The 23157-nt window shown below is 36.4% G+C and overlaps 1 long non-coding RNA gene across 1 annotated transcript; it reads right to left on the reverse strand.

Annotated features, from left to right (window-relative positions):
• Positions 1-13865: 13865 nt before the first annotated feature.
• LOC127521328 (uncharacterized) lies at positions 13866-22612 on the reverse strand. Its single transcript, XR_007932330.1, has 2 exons — positions 18435-22612; positions 13866-18158 (listed from the first exon to the last, which is right to left on the reverse strand). It is a non-coding gene; the product is annotated as an uncharacterized LOC127521328 (long non-coding RNA).
• Between the last annotated feature and the right edge of the window lie 545 nt (positions 22613-23157).

Below are 23157 nucleotides of genomic sequence, written 5' to 3' on the forward strand. Positions count from 1 at the left end.
TTTTTCTTTTTTTTTTTTCCACTCTGGAGAGTGTCAAGGTTTCTGTTTACTGTTTTACAGTGTTAAGCAATGTAGCCAATCACATACATATCAACGCAATGGCCAATCAGTTAAAATCAACTCATCGCTTTTTTTTTTTTTTCAGTGCTGATCTCTGCACAGTTGCGAATCATGTCATTATAACAAACGTGTAGTGCAGACATTGTAGCCTAAATAAGAGCTTCAGTGATTATAACGGAAATTTGTGAGATCACGATGAACTGAGTGACAGCTTTTTAGAGATTTTAAAGGGAGCGCACTTTGCACGCTTTCTATGCGATATATAATGCATTCAGAATTTTTTTGTTTTGTTTTGTTTTTTTTATGTTTGACCAGTGGCCATGTACACGCTGCAAAGTTTGAGTGACATCTGCATATAAATGCGGGATTAACTCTCGAGATTAATTGCACATTGCATTGACATAGTGATAACCATATATGGGACAAAACTATTATCCTATATGTCAAAATAGATGTGCATTAATGCTCAGTGATTTTATTCTGGAAACGCAGGATTTTGCTGCATTAGGTAATGCAATGGCTATTTATAATTTGTATTGGCTGGCATGCTAAATACGCTTGCTATTCTGTTAAAATTAACAGTGGTTTGTGAATGTGGAAGCTTTAATAACAAACAATTTATGCTGGGATGTGTAGGTTGTTGCTAGGAGACACATAACTTGAAACTATTTCATGGTAATCTATTTAAATGTGTTTTTGAAGGGGAAGCGCATATCTTTAGCCTAAGTTGCTTCACACTCGCCAATGCAGCATGTCGTTAGATGGGAACCCAACTGAGATTTTTTTCTGAGCGCATTTGTTCAGTTACCTTTCCCTACCCCACTAACTTGCCGGATCCGTCACCTCCCCTTGTTCTGGGACCTCCGAATTCACAAATTAAGCACTGTCTTCAGGTACACTTTATTTTGATGGTCCCCTTTAGACATTCTGTTGACAACAAGTAATGTATCTATATGTAAACAAACCGGTTGAATACTTTCCGACTACCTTGTCGTCAAAAGTGGACAAGCTCAAAATGTTTTAGACCCCATTCACACTTGTATTTAATGTTGTCCATTTGTGATCCGAACGATCAAAACACTTCTTAATACCAGGTGTGAACAAGGCCTCAGTATCATCTAAGTAAGCTTTCATTATAAGTTTTCTGACATTTCAGTGTGGACGATCAACTTTTAGAAAACACTTGAAAATGCTAGTGTGGATGGAGAAAGAAACCTGTATAAAACAAAAATGTCATTTTCAAATATACAGATTAATGTAGATGTAGCCTTACTTAGAGATACTTAAGGCCCAATATAATTCAAATGAAATCAAAGAACTAGTGTGGTGTCGTTTCAAACAAAATCAGGCCAAAATGTTTGGAGTTACTGTTTACCAAAGCAAACCTTGAGGAAAAGTTTGCTTCAGCTGGTAAACACTTTTGAACTACCATTGATCTGTGGTGATTATGTAATAAGTGGGTGTGGCCTTCTTTGACGTGGTTTATGTCCTCTGTTCAGTCCATCAAGGTCAGGTAAAAACATGAACACACTGGAGAGCTGCTTAATAGATAGAAATTGAAGTTGTAATTCTAATTGAAAATGACAATTAGGACCCAAATATCCTCACAAAGAATCAGTGGTCACTTAAAACCACAACCTGTAAGTCAAGTAAACAAATGCTAGCAAAGCAGTTGTGCTAAAGTAATCCCACGTCCATCACCTCTGACCTGGGCCTCTTTGCCGTGGAGCGCAGGATGTATCCTTTGGGAGTAAACAGTCCAGTTTCAGCTCTGCTTGGCCATATGATGTGCTTACATGACATGAGCAACTGGTTTTGCTTGTCTTGAGTTGTGTGCCCTACAACAAGCAGAAATTATTTCATCGTTAACCAATTTAATTTGTTGTTTATGATAAGATGTCCCTATACAGTATTTAAAAATATTTTAGTTTATCATGTAAATTATTGTTACATTTATGAATGTATATATATATATATATATATATATATATATATTTTTTTTTTTTTTTTTTTTTATTATTATTATTATTATTTTTTTTTTTACTTTTGGGGTCAAATGCAACATATTAATTTTTAGCATTAATAGCTTTTACATTTTAATATGAGTTGCTTAGTGATGAACATGGTGTCATGATGTAGGTCATGATTTAAGAAGGGGGAGGGTTCCTCTCCATAATTAAAAAAACCTAATAAGCCTTAATTTATTATAAAATGTAAACCTTACATCGGATATTAATTGGTCTGTATTGGATGCCCTTAATTAAAGTAAATAACCTCAGGAATCTGAATATTAATATAGCGTCTTGAAGAATGGAGGCACTAATAAAAAACTTCTGTTCTCTTATATTGTAATTGTTGGCATTAATTTGCTCTGTGTAACAGTACTGTACATACTGTATGGTTTTATGTGATTGTGATTTTCTTTGATTAGACGAAAATTTTGTTGTATTTAAGTGCAGATGTTTGTATTTGCAGAGCAATACCAGTAAACAACGCCAACTGATCCTTGGCACCGATTGTGTTGCATGGCCCCTAATTGCAGCGCAAAATTAAACAAATTACTCACGGCTGTTAGCTTATAACATGCATGAACCCACATCTGGCTCCCTAATTGTAAGTACAAATACCTTTTTGTCATTGAACTGATATTTGAAATAAAATAAAGTGATTTTTCTAAATTTACAATTAATGTGACATTCCATTGCAAAATATCCTTTATGAAAATTAACCATGGTTTTACTACAAATAAAACCAAAAATAAATAAATAAAAAATAAATGGTAAACACAAATTAACCATGGTTTTGCTACACTAACCATAGTTTAACCATGGTATTTGCAGTAAAACTGGGGTTTATACAAATGGTAATCAATCCGCCAAAAAAGATGGTTACTACACTTTTACTATAATAAAACAATGTTGTTGTTTTTTTTTTTTTGTAAGGGATGCACAGGATGCATTGGAGTGCAAACTTTGGAGAAACATCTAAAAAAAGTAGGAGGATCTTAAAACATCAACCCTGTTACCAAGATTTATATAGGAAACAACTGATAATTTAAAAGTGGATATATGCAGAAAAACCAACATTAATTTGACTTTCTTAGAATCACCTTGTTGTTTCATGAGGCTTGTAATGTCAAATGAAACTGTTAAATTATCAGCCCTGTTACCTTGCTGAAGGCATATATTACAACAAATTGTACAATTTCAAAATAAATGAATACATTTTTTATTTTTTTATTTTTTTTTATACTTTATTATGTTCTTTCAATTCAAGCATATTTAATACAATTATACAAATAAACATTTCCTTAAAACATTTTAACATTGTTTTTAATATTATTTGTAATTACTTCAGAAAGGTAATGGGGTGAACAGTAACAGGGCTGACAGCTTCACAGTTACATTGCATTGGTTATTTTAGTTTGAGGTGGCATAATTGTACTGTATTGTACACAACTGTAAAACTGTCAACCCTGTTACTGTCCACCCTGTTACTTTTCTGTAGGCATATATTACAAAACATTAAAATTGTACAATTTCAAACTAAAATAATACTATTAGCTGTAATTACTTCAGAAAGGTAACAGGGTGGACAGTAGGGTTGGCAGTTTTACAGTTATATTGCACTTGTTATTTTAGTTTGAGATATACTGTGTTATATGTTAAGTATAATTCAGTTTAACTGTAAAACTCTGAAGCCCTGTAACTGCCCACCCTGTTAACTTTCTGAAGGCATAATTACATTACTACATTTTTTTTTTTTTTTTTTTTTAAATGTATGGCTTGAAATGGTACAATACAATTTAATGTTTAAAAACTTACAAAAATGTACTTTACAAATCAACCTAGAAAAGAGACCCATTACACAGAGTGACCTTAATGAGTCTCTTAATGTTTCATATATTTGAAATTGTAAAGCTGAAGTTCAGTGGCTGTATATGCCTCAAATATTGTAAAGATTGTAAAACTTTTTTTTTTTTTTTTTTTTTTTAGATTCTGAGGAAAACCAATGTTTCAAAACTAAAACAGCAGTAAAGTAATATAACCTTTCCAAGGTGGGAAACAGATTTCATCTCGGTCTTAAAACTAAAAATATAGGTAAGTTCCTACATGAATAAATTATATGTAGTAGGAGTTTGAACCATCTAGCCTACACAACAGTGACATGTGCAAACTCTAAAAATCAGGCCTGGCATCTACATATAGAAAGCAATTGGCCTTATTAATGTTTATTTGTTACTTTAAATGTTCCTATGGCAATAGGATATTTGCTTGTTGGCTTATCACTGGGAGGTAGGAGATAAAGTTCAGGAAAAGAAAATGTGGAATTTAAAGAGATCATTTGGGAGAATTAGCAAAGACCAAATTCATCATTCACACATCAGCTTAAGACAGATCATGACAAATCACAAGAGCAAAAAAAGCAGTTAATGTGTATTTCAATGGTTAAAAAAAGTGTGAGCTTTACCAAACGTTGCATTTTTCAGATGGGAGGGGAAATTTTATTTTCTCACTGTCTTCCTATGCACTTCATGAAAAGATTCCCTGGGTTTTGATTAATCTTTGCTGTCAGAGGAAGTTCCTGTGTTTTGGTCCCAACAGGCAATTTGCCCACACCACATCTGGAAGTTCTCCCCTCACCCCAGTGTACACACACATAAACTCACAGACAAATGCACACTACACTAGATATTTACACACTCTCTCCTTTAAGCCATCTACATTAACTTCTCATACCATCAGACAATTTAGAATTAATAATTCACCAGCAAGTATTGTAGTATGGAGCCCCACGCATGACACATGAAAAAAAAAGAAGAAAAAAAAAAAAATGTGGCCATGTATTAAGAATTCACTTCCACAACTTTTTAATTTGTTCCCTCATATTAGGTAAATCATGGCCGCGTTGTACTAATGTGTTCCCTTGTTTTAATAAAATTGTGGCTATGATTTTAAATGAGGGAACAATTTGGTAACACTGTCTTTTAACGTAGTCGCATGCACTTACTCTAGTATTAAGAGTAGATTTTGCATAATTACAAGCAACTAATCCTAAATTAAACCCTAACCCTATAGTAAGCACATCTAGTTAATCATCATTTGTCATGTACTTTAGCAACTACATGAAGCTAAAGAAAACTAGTAGTGTTTTTAAAGAAGTGTAAGTAGATTTAAACTTATTTTAAGTTGTATAAGATATATAGATAGGCTGTATAGATGGACGGGTCACGTTTCACTGTCAGACACTTCATAAGGTTCACTTTCAGTCAGAATTGAATGTAGTACAAATTTTTCCTAACTGCCTGTGGCTGTGGTATGTGTTGGCAAAAATGACTGATCCTCTCTCAAGTATCCGTATGTACAGTTCTAATTTAACATGTGAATCATGTTGTGACACTGCCACTTAGTGGACTGAGTCTGAAACAAAAGAAATGCAATATGTTTTATTGCTATGTTTAAGTATATGCTATAGTAGGGGTTTCTTCTGCTAAGGGTGTGGACTTCTCACACTCTCAATAGTTTAATTAATTATGAATTAATTAATTATTAATTTATTATTATTATTATTATTATTATTATTATTATCAATTATTAATTATCAATGTCCAACAGTTCTGCTATTTTTTGAAAGTCATGAACGAATAACATTTCCACATTTTAAATTGTTTATTGTGTTTAAAAGCATTCTGCAATCGAAATAAAGGTGGAAATTTGACATTTCGAACATTTTTGGAATAAAATGACACTTCTTTGTCTTGCAAAGTCTAATTTAATAGCTAGCATTTTATATAACAAATACACACAGCTAAATAATATTTCCATACCCATTTTCGTGACTTTAGAGCTTGATTGGAAATTACACTTTTTTCCCCTTTTTCATTCATAAATAAGATCATTCATCTCATGCCCTTACACTGTTCTTTCCTTGGTAAGAGACATTATTCATACGGGCAAATTTTGGGGTTATAATTTGTGTTTAAAAATATAAATAATTATATCAATAAATACTGAAATAATTTGTTTAATTCACTTTTTTAGATAGTTGATTTTGTTGTTTTTAAAATGAGGTTATTTTTTTATGATGGATTTAAATTGTTTAAGACAGAAATTTTGGGACAAGAGTAAAATGGTAAAATCTATACATAAAAAGGCATTTTAAAATAGCAGAAATAAATTATAAAGACACAATAAAAAACATAAAAATGTAATGCTTTATTTCAATAGTATAAGTAACTTTGCAACTGTATCAACTGATTCTACTAACCCAAACCCTAAACTAACAGTCTACTAATACTGTAATAACAGTTAGTTGACATGTAGTTGCATAGTTACTTATAGTTTGTAGAATGTCTGGTAACACTTTATTTTAGGGTCTTTTAACTAGTTGCTTATTAGCATGCATATTACTTGAATATTGACTGTTTATTAGTACTTAAAATGGACATATTAATGCCTTATTCTGCATGACCTTGTTCTACATTCTTAATCTTACCCAATACCTAAATTTAACAACTAACTTACTAACTATTAATAAGCAGTAAATTAGAAGTTTATTTAGGGAAAAGTCATAGTTAATAGTGAATACATGTTCCCTATAATAAAGTGTTACCAAATGTCTAAAGTGAACCATCAAAATAAAGTGTAACCCATAAGAAATGTAACTTGAATAACAAAATGAAAAATATTAATCCGTCATAAAAGTCAACCATTTAAAAGTGCCTGTCGCTGGGTAAGAATTATACATGTGCAAAAGTATTTTTTTGTTAAAAAGCACTTGAGATGCAAGTTGGAATTGGCATAAGGGAAAAATACAGCTTTTTTACGATATGGGTCTCGAAGAAATGAACCTATGCAGACTGTAATAAAATCAAGGAAGACTAAAATCAGGCAAAAAGGGAGGAACGGATGTTCAGTGGAGGGGAAAAGAAAACATGAGAATTGTGATTCTTCCTCCAATTCAGCAATAGAACAATAGTTCCCTATCAGTCTGTTAGCACCTACGGACGCTCAGGGAGTGTGAAGGGCTCGCAGAAATGAGCTATTGTTTGAAGCAGCTTCACACCAGCCACATCTCACTCACAACATATTACAAATAACTGACACAATGACTAAACGCCCTGTTTTAGGAGTCTCCCTTTTGGAACCCTGCAAACTGCTTGAGGAGGAGCCCAAACTTACACACCAGAAGACAATGACATGAAATTGAATCATTTCCATACATGTGACTTAGATGAAATGTATAAGTAGGCCTAATAATAAATATCCTGGCAATGAAACATATATCCTGCATGTGAAAAAGAAGTAGACTTTAGCATACTTGTAAAAATATTATGTATTAGTATAATGTATTAAAGAACTTAAGTTTGAACTGAATGTAAGGTTTTCGGACACTTAATTGCATGATCATTGTAATTATATGAAAATGTATTATACTTTAAATTTATATTAAATGCAATTACTTGAACTTAAGAGTGTTTTTGACCCACTTAAATACATCTTTAGCTGTACTTTGGGTATAGTTACTTCTGTTGTCTTTGAAATATAGTAAAGTGTACTGCTGAATGAACTGAGAAGCAAATATGGTAAACTAAAATAGACTTCAATGACATTTCTTTTGTAACTTTTATCTAATGGAGAAGTTGCAATTTAGTATATTTAAAATATATTAACTTTGAATGTAATATTGAATATTGTTTTGGATGTTAGTTGACACATGAAAATAAGTTTACTTCTTTAAAGCATGGCAAAATATTATTAAAATTATATTGTAGAGTAAAACTTTTAATTTAAGTACACTTAAATGGCTTTTAATTTCATTAGATTAGATTAGATTAGAAAACTTTAGATTAGAAAACTTTATTAATCCCCATATAAGGGGAAACTCATTTGCCACCATTGCACATTACAACAACACAAATAGACAACTGAACATTAAAAACAACAACACAACCAATCCATGCAAAGAATTACACAACTTCATTAAAAAACCTAACTGCAGTAGGAATACCTTCTAAATCGCTCTGTAGAACACTAAGGCATTACTAATCCTCCACTAAATGAACTTTTAAGTCCACTAAAAATAAAGTGTAGTGGATGACCTTCATAAGACTCATTTTTAGAGACATAAGAATTTCATAAGACATAAGAATCATTTTTAATTTTGCCCTTGTTCTCTTTTTTTTACAATGAACTCAAGTGAATCAGGAATAAGGCCAATAACCAAACCAGCCTTTCTAATAATTTTTTAATGCTATTTTTGTCTTCTACAGTGATACTACATCCCCAGCAGAGCACTGCATGAAACATAACACTGACCAGGATTCATAAAAGACATAAAGAAGCTTCCTACTAATGCCAATGGAATTCATCTTTCTCATAAAGAATTATCTTTAATTGTGCCTTCTTAAAAACAGCCTCACTATTTTTCTTCCAGTTTAGTTTACTGTCCAAATGGATATCACGATATTTATAAGACTGAACAATCTCTATTTTCTGACCTTTAATTGTCACTGGTAGTATCACTTTTTTATTTCTTCTAAAATTAATGATCAGCTCCTCCAAATTCAATTTTAGGAAATTTTCATCACACCATGTAACAAATAACTCAACATCTCTTCTTTAAACTCACAAAGGCAGGATCATCTGAAAACTTGTGTAGACAACAAGATGTCTGTGTGTGCCTACAGTCAGAGGTATACAATGCAAATAGAAACGGTGTTAAAACTGTGCTTTGTGGGGATCCTGTTCTTGTCAAAATAATATCAGACATTTATCACCCATCCTAAAGAACTGGGGTCAACATAGAAGGTAATCCAATACCCACATAATAGTTGTGGTATGTTGGTTAAAACGCAACAATTTATGAGCCAAAACATGTGGTTGTATTGTAATAAAAGCACTAGAAAAATCAAAAAACATAATCCTAACAGAATCCTAATTCTTGCAGACTGGAGGCATTTTACCCCACACTTTTGCCTAATTAAAAATTTTTTTACTACACTATAATTATTTTTATACAATTCATGTTGCTCCATTAATATAAAATAAAAAGACTCAAATATTTTGACACTAAAAGTAGTTAAAAAAAAAATGTGTTATTTTAATAACATTATATGTAAAATCAATCAATCAATTAATCAATCACAAAAAAAAAAAAAAAAAAAAAAAGCTTTGGTTCAAACTCTTTTTCTCCCTTAATTTTTGGTTTTACTTTACACAAATTGAATAACTGCATAATATGGTATGAATATGAAAAGCATGATTTAAACTGACTTTGTTAGCGTTCATAATGTGAATGCAAAAATAACTTTTGCACCTTGAAAATCTAAATGAAAGATTTATGAAAGCTATTGTTAACCCAAATTAATTCCAATCAGTTTTAAAAAGATTTATATTGAATATAATACTTTGAATATAAAAGAATCAACTGGACGGACAGTTCAGAAACATAATTTTTCATACCTTCAGAAAATGTGGAATGCGATTTTACTAGGATTATTTGCATGATTGACATGATTTAAAACAGAGAAGGGCAGGCGCTGTGATGTGAAGCATGATGGTTTCTGTGTTTCTGGTCATAGGCCACTACATACACCCCAATAAATGTCATTCCCCTTGTCTTAGCTCTATCGCCATGGCGATAATGTATTTCACAGCTCAGACTGAAACACCTGGAAATAATGTGTCCAATCCCTTATACTGGATTACAGCACAGTTGAGGTCTCATCGGTTTCCTCTAATTATTGGTGGCACAAAGCAAAATCATCAGGTTCCTGTAGTATTATTTTTAGCACAAGGCCAAGTTTCTCACAAATCATACTTCAAAGATCATTGTAACTTGTCAAACCAGCATAAAGCAGAGCTTTGTTGGTGGCATGATAATATATATATATATATATATATATATATATATATATATATATATATATATATTAAATTGATTTTTATTAAACAATTGTTTATTGATCAAATAGTGTCTCTCTTTAAATTCAATTATAATTAACATTTTCTTAAGGATAAAGCTAAGGATAAATCTATCTCAGCTAATGCTGTAAACCATATACAGGGAGCCCTTTATTGCACATTACTATAATATTAAAGGTTACAATTAACAACAGAGCCCAAACTATTAAATTCAGTTGCTATAATAAATAAATAAATAAAATAAATAAATAAAAATAAAAACACTAAACTCTAAAAGTTTTTAACACTAAAACAACAAACAAACAAACAAAAAACAGATTGCACATACAAGGCAGGTTTTGCATTACCTTCTAAATCTAATTATAAAATTATTTTTTAGTTATTTTTCTACTCCAATTCATTTTTGAAATATAATCATTTACACAGTTACTGTCATAACTTGTTTTCATGACAAATTTATTTAAACAAATATTAAATAATTAAGACATTACTAACAGGTAAAATAAAAAATATATAAGCTAATATAGTGGATATATTTAGTGAAATGATCCCCTCTAGAGATTACACATATGCATATCTATGCAAAGATCATCTGTTCTTCTTCTACTGCGCTTTTTCCTGTTGTAGTGATTAGCAAACACTGTTGCATTACCGCGCGTGCCCCCTTCTGGATTGGAGTGTGGATTGCCTGTGACTGACTGTATTCATTGTCTGACTGTATGCACCAAACCGTGACTCCCATACTGTGACGGTTCAGGACGAATACACGTACCGTTAAGACCAAAGTGTACTTCAATTTACACAGACTTAATTTCGCACAGTCGAATGCAAAGCCTTGCAAAGTATACTTCATTTGACTTGTATGCGTACACAGGCATTCTCACCACGAGTTACAACCCATGTAAATATCTTTGTATTCTTTCATGCTACAGTTGTACAAATAAGGGTACTTTCTAACCTCTTCACACAATCTCTCATCTATGTAGGCCTCCATTGTCACTATAGCTTGCATGCGTTCCGGTCTGTTCTGTTTATGCAGTTTTTCTTTCGACTACCTGTGAATCGACACCCACAGGGCACGGTTGCCACATTTTGAATAAACTAATCCAATGTTTTGCTATCCAGGATCAGGTAATTCATTTTACTTTTGTGCCAGTTTTTCAAAGCAAAATAGTGTTGGATCACTCTAATCCAGATACACACTTTTTCACATTACCAAATTCAGATTACCAGTGCTCCAAATGGGGTTACATTTCACAATGTAGGCTGCTACCTAAAGAACAACAGGTAGAAGAGTCAATGTGGGGTCACTTTAAATGTTTTATTTTAAGAGAAAGAAAACAACATAAACAAACAAACATCCCCTTACATTTTCAATTTCCTTTAAAGACCCCTACGGAGGCACTAAAGGGACATGGTAATGGGAAAATATATAAATACATGGATAAAACACATAAATAAATACATAAATAAAATGGGAGAAAACTTGTATATTTTAATGCGTTTTAATTGCGTTATCTGGCAAAAATTGCATTCCCCCAAGAAACTTTGCGAAACTTTGCGAAAAGTTTTGAGAGTGGGGGGAATGCAAAACATTTGCGAGAGAGTGCTAGAACCTTAAAATAATTTTTTTCTTACATTTTTTCTTACATTACTCTTTTGATTTGCAATTTTGGCATTTCGTTATAGACAATTTTTCACATTATTTTTCTAATAACACTCACAGAAAAGCTCAAAGTTTTCACTGTTGCCAAAATGAGCAAACCCTGTGAATTAACGCTATTACTTCTCTGTTCTTTGTCCGTTTAATAATTGGTCCTTCCCATCACAGCAGGAACAGGCCTTTGGCTCCAAAGTGCACAAGGAACAGGCAATTGTCCAAGCATCTAATATCTGTCCTCATCATGTTTTAACTCAAGTCTTTCAGCCTCCTCTGAGCCTCGGCCAGGACTCATTAGGGAGTTCATAATAACTTCGGCCTGCCAGATGCAATCTGGCTCTAGGCAGGACGTCCCAGATTGTACTGTCAATATGGTTTCAGTGTATCAAAATAGAGGCATTTGTGATCAGGTACTGGGATAACTTGTGCCATGTCACTATTAGATGCAAAGACAAGGAAATTATATAAGACTCAATGAGCCCCAGTCAATGGAGGGTAAGTGGATCATTTTCAGCAATGTCTTTGTGTCCATCACAGTATTTCCCACAATTCTTTTCAATATACAACAATGCTGTTTAGCCATTCTTACAGTGCCCTGCTAAAGTATCTGGACATTTAAACATACATAAAATGTAACCCAATGTCATGTAACAGGATATTCAACTATTAAAAAAAAAAAAAAAAACTACGGAAGCCCTAAACGGCCATGGATTATTATTTTTTTCTATCTTGTTTTGTCGTGATCACAACTTAATTTTCTTGTGATCTCGAGATAACAAAAGTTGTTTTGTCATGATCACGACTTGTTTTCTGGTGATCTCGAGATAATAAAAGTTTTTTTTTGTCATGATCACGACTTATTTTGTCGTGATCTCGAGATAACAAAAGTTGTTTTCTCGTCATCTCGACATAAAAGTTCTTTTTACAGTGATTGATTCTGAAACACACTGTACCCGGATTCTACTGTTGCTATAGTAACGAACACAACTTTTACACGCATCTGATCGACGGATAAATCATGCGCTCTTATATCTTGTGGATATTTCAGCAAAATGTTTACTTCACTTAATAAAAAAGTTTACAATAAATAAATACATATAGGCTAATCAATCACTGTTCAATAAATGTACACTAAACATTTTATTTGTGTAATTAACGTTTAATGATCAACAGAGCATTCAACATCTCAAGCGCAGCCAGAGTGCCTTCAGAAAGATGCCAGATTATTCTACACTGTAAAAAAAATTCCGTAGTTTTTACAAAATAATTTTGGCAGCTGTGGTTGCCAGAATAATTTTGTAAAAAATACAGGAAAACTGTAAACACATTTACAGAACAAAATGTACATTTTACAGTATAAAACTGTATTTTAAGAAAATTTGAATGTAAACCAATAAATTCAACAATGCACACTACTACTAAAATCTGTTTTTTACCTTTAACATATACTGACAACCACCATAATAATGCAGGTGGTAAAAGAGAAAGCCACATGAAGAATCAGAGTTCATCACAAGTAGCTTTTCCACAAGCTGAAATATAGACTAATATAAGAAGGTGCACAGAGTCATTCATGCAAACGCAAAACATCATCATGGTAACCCACAATACTTAAATAATGCAATAAAAATTCATTAAACAACAGAAGATGTAGTATAAAACCCTAATGTACATAACTGATAACAAAAACTATTAAGAAACATGATTATTTAAACAAAATACTTTCAAATGCGGAGTGTCACACAGGGAATTGTGGGAACATCAGTTTACAGATTTTGACTGTAAATTATACATTGATTTAGTTTTTTTTTTACGTATGTAAATTGTAAAATTTACAGCATTTTACTGTGAAAATTGCATAAATGTCTGGTTAGAGCTTTTACAGTTTTTCCCTGTATATAATACGGGAACTTACTGTTAACCTATTTACAATTTTTTTCTGTAGCGTTTTTACAATATTTTACCGTTAAAATCACATTCATTTTTTACAGTGTATAATTCTAAAAACTATTAGATTAAACCCACTTTATTTTCCTCATTCATTTGAAATAAAATTATATTACATAATGTGTTTGTTATTTTTATTCGTCATGTAGGATAGGCTGTGATATCATTAAACTGTCTTCCTCCAGCTTCCATTAAAAAGAGGTGCAATACTCCAGATTTCCAAAAAAAACAAAACTTTAATCCAGTTGATATAGGCTAAAACAATCTTGGGATGCTGTTTGAGAAGAGTGTTTATGTATGTGTGTTGTTTCCAACAAAGAAATGTAGAAAATACAATAGGTTACACACTATCACTGAATTAAATGACATAGGCTATAAATCATATTTCTTATCAATATACATTGAGTGAGTGAAACGAACATTGAAACTGCGATGATTAAAATGGCGTCTTAAAGATACACAATAAGGTGCAAACAGAATACTATACAGTGACATCAAAATTAGTTTTAATAACCAATAAGTTTAGAATCACACCGAACTATTGCGGTCGTGAAACTGTAGTGAGTCATGCACTAGTCAGAACGATAACAGATACACTTTCAAGCAAAATAATCATATTCAAGCATTTTACAGTTAAGTGAATTACTTAACGCACACAATACTGCACAAAATAAAGCGATCACAAAGACTCTCTCTGTCCGACACTCGTACAATCTGGGCCAATATGAACTAATACAGTAAAGTGGATATTTACCGCACATCATCAGTTAAATTTGGTAATCTGACACCTGTTGGCACATTTATGTAATTTAGAGCAGAGATTAAGTCGTGATCATGAGAAAACAACTTTTGTTATCTCGAGATCACGAGAAAATTAAGTCATGATCACGACAAGACAACTTTTGTTATCTCGAGATCACGAGAAAATAAGTCGTGATCACGACAAAACAAGATAGAAAAAAATAATAATCCATGGCCGTTTAGGGCTTCCGTAAAAAACTGTAGACCGGGACCCGATTTTATTTGCTGGGATTTGATTGTATTAGCGATGAAAGCTTACAAACATCCCTTTGGAGCAACATGCATCATTGAATTGTTCACGATAAGACCAAGAATGTCAATTAAAAAAGAAATCTTGATTTTACAAAACGTTCCAAATTTTCTTTAAAAAAAAAAAAAAAATTTGTTTGAACATTTTGTTGAAATTCATGTTTCAAATGTCAAAAGGATTTATAGACATGGTTTATTCTTCAAGACTTTCAATATCTTATTAGCATTCTCACTTCTGATTGTTCCAGAGATGATTATGGAGCAAATGTTGCAGCTCATACATAAAGCCAAAGATCAAAGGCTTTATGAATCTGAATTATTAATTCAACCATCAGTACTGCTGCAGCATGATTAGAACCTTATTGACATAAACACCTTTCTGTACTCTCAGAAGTGGGATGACATCTGATATACAGTGCAAGTGGTACAAAGTTCTGTTTCCTCTCTTAAATTAAGACATTATTGGGTTGCCTATTTTTGAAGGTCTTCTGCAAGAAGAACATTCTTGCATTTGATTCGCTGAGTGGCTTTCCTTGAGATAACTGGGACTTTTTCCCCTGTTTGCTATTTCACCCCACTACGGAAGATTAGGTAGGGGGTGGAGTGCTATATCATTATTTTATGGCACTAAATTCTCTTTTTTTACTTTACTGTAGGCTACCAAAAGGCTTAATAGGTAGCCTAATTATTACTTTAATAACTAATTACTAATTAAGAGCCAAATAAATAAATAAATAAATGTGTGTATATTACATAATACAAATGTTGTTTTTGACCAATTTAATTTAATTTTTGTTCCTGAAATCCACCCTTCCTTTTTTTTTTTTTTAATCAAAGGTAGGCTATCCCAATCTTACTAAAGAGTTTTGAACAACACAAAATGATAATTTGATCCAGATCAGAACCAAGATTGGATTTTGTGATCTAATCTCATTTCCGAATTTTTTTTTTTTTCTTTCTTTCTTTCTTTTGAGCAACCCATTTTTAGGATTTGATCCAATCCAAGCCGAAATCTGATTAGATTACTTTTGAACAACTGTGGCCTGCATAATGTGAGTGAAACTGTCATGAATCAATTTTAGGCTTTCTGTGTGGTAGCAGTGCTGTCTAGTGGTAAAACAAACATACTGCAGCTGTTTCAATTCCTAAATTTCTATTATTTTAATGTGAACAATTACTGCATTATGACTGAATATCACTCTTACTAAACTTGTTACTACATAATATAAGTTTGTCTTGACTTTGTTGCAGTATTTGTATAACTCACACACACCTTCTATGCAAATTTGGAAACAAATGTACATACATTTTGATGCAACCTTTATCGTAATGATGTGTATTAATTATATAGTAGTTTTTTCTTTAGACAGAAAAAAAAATGTCTTTTTGTCCTAATTTGGGTTGTTATTATCATTTTCTTAACATAATACAAGATGATATAACTATGCATTACAGTTTTTCTCAATCGCTTTGGCTCAATTCTCGAATGAGACTTTTTCTCATAACAATAAGTTCAGATCTCTGAACAATTAGTTTCTTGTTGCACATCAGATTTGAATTTCTTATTGATTTAAGCAAATTGCATGTGTTTTAGCACATCTGGTCAAAAGAGTAAGTACATTTGTCTACAATTTGCATAATATCTAAATGCACATGGCTTGTTGATCAAAACTGATGAGTTGATTTTCAGTGAAATTGTCAAACTTTTCATAACTTCTAAACATTCTTTCATTGTGTGAACCTTCACATGCAAAATGATCCATTCAGTTATCAAAATCTGTCAGACATACACGTTTATTCTATAAATATCTGACATGGAATGTTTGTAATGTCTGCTAAATTGGCAAATGGCTTGCCATTGTAATGAAATAGGAAAAACAATCTTACCAATCATCCAATCAAGTTTGGAAGCATACAGTAGGCGATATGGAGTTTGCCCAGCACAATCACTACCATTTTTGAACATGGAGGAACGTCTAAATCCCTGAACAGCAACAGCAGTTTATTTTTGTAGAAATGTGTTAGATGTAAACTGAAAATTCACAGTTGCTTTTTGTGGAAGAGCAAGATTTGTAAGAATGTGTGGTGTTAGCAGAAGACATAATATGTAAAAATGAACAAGCAACTGTGAATTTTGCATGTAACACATTTCTAAAAATATGTGCTGTATAAATAAAAATGTCCGGTCCCATTTTATTTTAGGTATCTTTAACTATGTACTTACATTTAAATGAATAATTTGATAAAACACACTTATTGTGTACATTCATGTGTTTACATTGTTTACAAAAATCTGCTTGTAATTACAACCAGTTAAAACTATAATTACACTACACTACACTACTATAAAACCTACCCATACCACCAAACCTGCCCCTAATCTTACCCGCATCCCATCTCAATAGCAGCACTAGTGTTTTGTGATACAACATGAACATAATAAGTACACTGTAGTTATAGACACCTAATATAAAGTGACCAAATGTCCACTTTCTTTTTGAATATTACAATATTGACTTTTCCAATTAAATTTTTGGTTGCACTTTATTTTACAGTACGTGTACTTACATGAACTTACAATGTACTTACCTATTAAAATACTGAGTAATATAAGGTAACTACAAGGGTTAAGTTTAGGTTTAGGTGTAGGTTCAGGGTTAGTACCTAGTTATTATAATTTCTGTAATAAGTACATAGTATGTACATGGGGAACAGGACTGTAAAAGTGCTAACAAATTTTTACTTACTGCTGAAATCTGTTTCTAAACAGCTTAGTGTGAGACACAAGAGCATTCAGCCAGACAAAACTGACATTCTTGTATAATGTAGAAAACAGTGTCAACTAAAAAGTAGAAATTACATGAAATTTGTATTTAACAACTATTTCCATGGTGAAAAAACATCTAAACATTTTGACTAGTATGGCTCACACGATGACAAAAACACTTTTTTGGTGCCACTGGCAAACTTACTGACACAATAACTAGGTTTTGAAGCATGAATTACAATCAAACCAAAATTTATTCAGAAACCTTAAACATTTCATTCATTATTACAGTTTATTCACTATAGTTTAAAAAAATGGTAATAAAATATGACAAGATCTCAGTTAAACTGTGTCAGAAAAAAACAATCTTAATTATGTCAGATATGGTCAGGTCACATGGTCAGGTCAAAGTGTCTGAATAATTTTTGGTTCCAAATTTTTATAAATTTTACTGGTAGTCCACTGTATGAAGAATTTTTGGGTATAATATGTCAAGTTTACTTTATAGTTCATTTATGTAAGTGAGGATAGCAAAATAGTGTCCTGCACCCACTAGTAAAAAAATGTACAAAATTATATCTAGTGTCTGAATATTTTCTGACTGTAAATGTTTTGGGTAACTACCTTTTGCAGACGTGATGTTCCAGCAAACAGTTGTGACAATTACACTTACAGTTTAAGACTGTTTCGAAAATGTGCCAAAGCGAGTGAGAAAAATGTCTTGGGTTACGTCTGTAACCCTTGTTCCCTGAGAAGGGAACGAGACGCTGCGTCGGAACAACACTTTGGGGAATGCCTCCAGCGTGATAGCGTCTGAAGCACGTATTGATCTAGTCCAATCTTGATTGGTGTTGCGTGATGACGTCACGTGTGCCGGCATCCCGGAAACTACAAAGGTAAGCCGGCACACAACAGTGTCAGCTTTAGATAACTCGAAGCAAGTCGTTCTCAGGCACTCAGAAGGTGTGGCAAAGGGATGCAGCATCTTCTTCCCTTCTCAGGGAACAAGGGTTACAGACATAACCCGAGACGTTCCCTTTTGAGGGAACTCGCGCTGTGTTGGAACTACACTTTGGGGAACAAAATACCCACTGCGCCACACTGAAGAGGTTGCCCTGGTGTGAAGCTTGTCAGGCACAACTCAGGACATGAGAACTTGAGAGCCCGGCATAGAGGGCAGATCCAAGCTATAATATTTTATAAAGGTGTGAGGGGAGGCCCAGCCCGCAGCATCACAGACCTCTTGAAGGGAGACCCCTGATAGCAGGGCTTTAGAGGAAGCCACTCCTCTAGTCGAGTGGGCTTTAATCAGGAGAGGTGAAGGCAAATTGCGGGCCTCATACGCTGAAGAGATAGCCTCAACAATCCTCCTGCTAATAGTCTGCTTAGAGGCAGGGGAACCCTTCTTAAGTGACCCAAAGCACACAAGTAGCTGGTCTGACTTCCTCCAGGCAGAGGACCTATGTACATAGGCCCCCAAGGCTCTAACAGGGCATAATAAATGTAGCCTCTCTTGTTCAGCTGACACATGAGGTGGAGGATGAAAGGCCTGCAGAATAACAGACCGTGCCACATTCGAAGGCACCTTAGGCACGTAGCCAGGTCTAGGGTGGAGAATGGCCTTGACCCTACCAGGGGCGAACTCCAGGCAAGAGGGAGCCACTGAGAGTACCTGCAGGCTCCCAACTCTTTTGAGGGACGTAATAACAAGTAGGAAGGCCACTTTAAAAGAAATTTGTCTGCCACCTCGTCAATAGGTTCGAACGGTGCCAGGGATAACCCTTCAAGAACCACTGCCAGGTCCCACATGGGAACTCTGGTCTGCACTACAGGCCTCATCCTCCGAGCACCACAAAGGAAACAAGTAATAAACTGGTGTTTCCCCAAAGGGCCCTCATTTAAAGGTGGTGGAAGGCTGCTATAGCCGCCACATAGACCTTTAATGTGGATGGGAAAAGACCATCAGAGAAACAGAATTGGAGGAAATCCAGCACTGAAGTCACTGGGCAGTTAACTGGGTCCAACTGATGTTCCCTGCACCATAAACTGAACACGTTCCACTTTAGGGCATAGAGTTTCCTTGTGGAGGGAGCTCTAGAGTTTAGGATGGTCTCAACAACCTCAGTTGAGAGACCAGTGCTTAAAAGCTGGTCCCCATCAGGGGCCAGACCCATAGTTTCCATAGCTCTGGCCAGGGGTGATGAATTAGGCCCCCGGCTTGAGACAGCAGGTCCGGTCTGATCGGAATTTGCTAAGGAGTGCCTGCTAGGAGAGCTATAATGTCTGAAAACCACACTTGGGCCGGCCAGTACGGAGCTACTAGAAGTAGGCTGACCCTGTGCCGGTGGACCTTCTCCAAAACTCCCGGGAGCAGAGCCCCCGGCCATGTCTGAAACATAGCATCCAGTCCCAAGGGAGCTGTATGCGTGAGGGGAGAACCAAAACGGGCAGTGGGTGTTCTCGTGAAAGGCGAACAGATCCACCTCCCTCTGGCTGAATCTCTCCCAAATTAACTCCACCATCTCGGGATGGAGCCTCCATTCCCCAGGCCTCAGCCCCTGCCTCGACAAAATGTCCGCTCCCAAATTCTGGTCCACAGGTTGGTACATAGCCCTCAGAGAGAGCAGTTTCCTCTGGGGCCACAAGAGGATTTGATGCACCAGTCTGCACAGAGTGTGCGATCTCAAACCCCCTTGCCGATTTATGTATGAATCCACCGATGTATTGTCTATCCGAATGGCCCCTGAGATCTGGGAGGAAGTGTCTTAGGGCCAAGAACACAGCCATCATCTCCAGGCAATTCATGTGCCACGAGAGATGATGCCCTCTCCACAGACCCCTGGTAAAGCGGCCTTCCATGACTGCTCCCCAGCCTGTGAGGGACGCATCCGTAGTCACGATGAGACGCTGCCAGAGCGCTCCCAAGACAGGACCTTGGGACAGGAACCATGGTTTCTTCCACATAATCAAAGAACGAAAGGCATCTGCGCGTTATTTTGATCATGCGAAACGGGTTTCCCCTCAGGGAGAACCCCCTGGTCCTGCGCCACCACTGCAGGGGTCTCATATACAGCAGGCCAAAATGAATTATGTTGGACGCTGCTGCCAGAAGCCCCAGCACTCTCTGGAAGTGTTTGACAGTGATGGCCTGGCCTAGCCTGATGTTGCTGACTGTAGTCAGAATACTTTGTATTCGAGCAGGAGACAGCTGTGCCCACATCGTAACCGAATTCCACACTACCCCCAGGAATGCAGTTTTCTGCTGGGGTGTCAGTATGCTTTTCTTGACATTTAGCCTTAAACCCAAGCACTTTACATGGTGGAGAACGACATCTTGATGCCGAATTGCCATCTCCTCTGACTAGGCTAAAATGAGCCAGTCGTCGATGTAATTGAGTATACGGATGCCCTGGAGTCTCAATGGGGCCAAGGCCGCATCCATACACTTCATGAAGGTGCGAGGGGACAGAGAGCTAGGCCAAATGGAAGTACTTGATACTGGTATGCCTTTCCCCTGAAGGCGAACCTCAGGAACTTCCTGTGTTGGGGAAGGATGGATATATGGAAGTATGCGTCCTTTACATCTATGGTAACAAACCAGTCCTCAGACCTGATTTGGTTCACAATTATCGGGATGGTCAACATTTTGAATCTGAATCTCCTTAGAGACCAATTCAACACCGAGATCTATAACACCGCCCTCCATCCTTCTTGGGGACTATAAAATACTGGCTGTAGAACCCGGTTTCTCTCTCGTGGGGAGGAATAATTTCTATGGCCTCCTTCGCTAAGAGAGACTGAACTTCTGACTCCATAACCCGAGCCTGCTCGGGGCTGACCAGTGTGTGAACTACCCCATTGAATTTCGGCGGACGGTACTTGAATTGGAGTCTGTAACTTATCTCGACCGTACACAGGATCCACAGAGATATGTTTTAAAGAGCTTTCCAAGCCTCAACATGCTCCATTAAGGGAATCAGTCTCTCCGGACTGACCTCGGGAATTATGGGTAAAATACTCTGGGTGCCCTGAAGCAGCTGGCCGGCAGAGGAAACACCCGAAATATTTTCTACAGGCCTCATGAGAGGAAGCGAACTCGATAGGGCCACAGGGAGAACTGGCGGACCTTCCGATTTTTGTTAGCTGGAAACCGATGCATCCCGAAACGCACGAGGCAGCGGGAAGCATATGTCAATTTCCTGAGGGCTCCGCGGAGGAGCAAGATGTTGCCACTCCACCACGGGGGGGACCGCCCTCAGAGGACTGTGCGTCATGTCAGGACCTCTTCGCCGAAGCCTTCCTTGCCTGAATGACAGCCCTCAGGTCTGTCTTCGGTTTAGAAGGCTTCGGCTAAGACTGACGCTTCGGCCCCCAAGCTCTTTGAGGGGAAGCACGAGCAGCAACACTCTCCTTCTGCATCTGCAGGTAAAAAAAGCTTGCGGCTGATGTGTGAGGCTGCTCCTTGGTAGCAGCCCCATGAGATCTAGAATGCCGGCGGGGGAGAAACTGCTTAAATGCCGCTGATTGGCACTTCGCCTCCTGAAACCTCTCGACTACGGTGTTTACTGCATCGCCGAAGAGGCCAGAAGGCGAAAGCGGCACATCGATGAGAAAGGACCTGTCCTTCTCACCGATGCCGGACAGGTTCAGCCATAAATGTCTCTCCGTAGCTACCAATGCTGCCATGGAGCAGCCGATGGCATGGGCCGTCTCCTTGGTAGTACGGAGAGACAGGTTGATGCAGCTCTTTAATCTGCCCCGCCTCATCTAGATCTCTTAAAATGCCGGCTTGGTATGCCTGCAAGAGCCCCATCGTGTGCAGGCATGCCCAGCATGACCAGCCGCCACATATGACTTGCCCACCAATGCTGAAGTTGTACGGCAGAGTTTGGTGTGCAGCGTCGGAGCCTTTAGGGATGACACAGCGTTGGGTGAGAGATAAGATGCGAAGGACTCCTCAACCCCATAGCCGTTCTCTTTCAGACCCACAATGTTAGAATAATTATGCACATTGGGGCTAGAAATACGTGCAGAGAACAGCTTTTTCCACGATCTTGACACCTCAGCATGGAGATCGGGAAAGAAAGGGATTCTCTGACGATTCACAAGGCTGTGACTGGGATTGCAGGAAGCATTCATCAAGCTTGCTTTTCTTTGCAGCTTCCTGCTTTTCAGATGGAACCAGACATTTCAAGAATCAGATTCTCACCGAGATCGGAAGAAGCTGCAGTGCGGGCTTCAGACCCCTGCGTGAGGACATCAAGGCTGGCTTCTGAATGCTAAGAAAGAGCCAAAGCCGTCTCAACATTCTCCGCCAGCTCCATCTGCGACCCCCATGAATGCAGACCCCTGCCTCATCAAACAAAGCCCGCCGGGAGTGGAGCGTTCTGAGCGGCAGCAGCTCAGTTTGCACAGACAGCACCCTCGAGTGCCGCCTGTGCATGCTCCGCTCCGAGGCTAATAACACAAAGTGAATGTGTATCGCCATCGGGTATAGAACGAGGATGGGGAGAAGCACACTGTCTGAAATGCTTCTGGGTCACCATAATGATAATATATAGGACAAACAACACGAAATAAGACAGACAAGATCAATGCAGAACGCTTGCTGAAGACAGAAAGCTGACACTGTTGTGTGCTGGCTTACCTTTGTAGTTTCCGGGATGCCGGCACACATGACATCATCACGCAACACCAATCGAGATTGGACTAGTTCAATAAGTGCTTCAGACGCTATCACGCTGGAG

Source organism: Ctenopharyngodon idella, chromosome 10, assembly GCF_019924925.1.
Source record: "Ctenopharyngodon idella isolate HZGC_01 chromosome 10, HZGC01, whole genome shotgun sequence".
Taxonomy (NCBI): domain Eukaryota; kingdom Metazoa; phylum Chordata; class Actinopteri; order Cypriniformes; family Xenocyprididae; genus Ctenopharyngodon; species Ctenopharyngodon idella.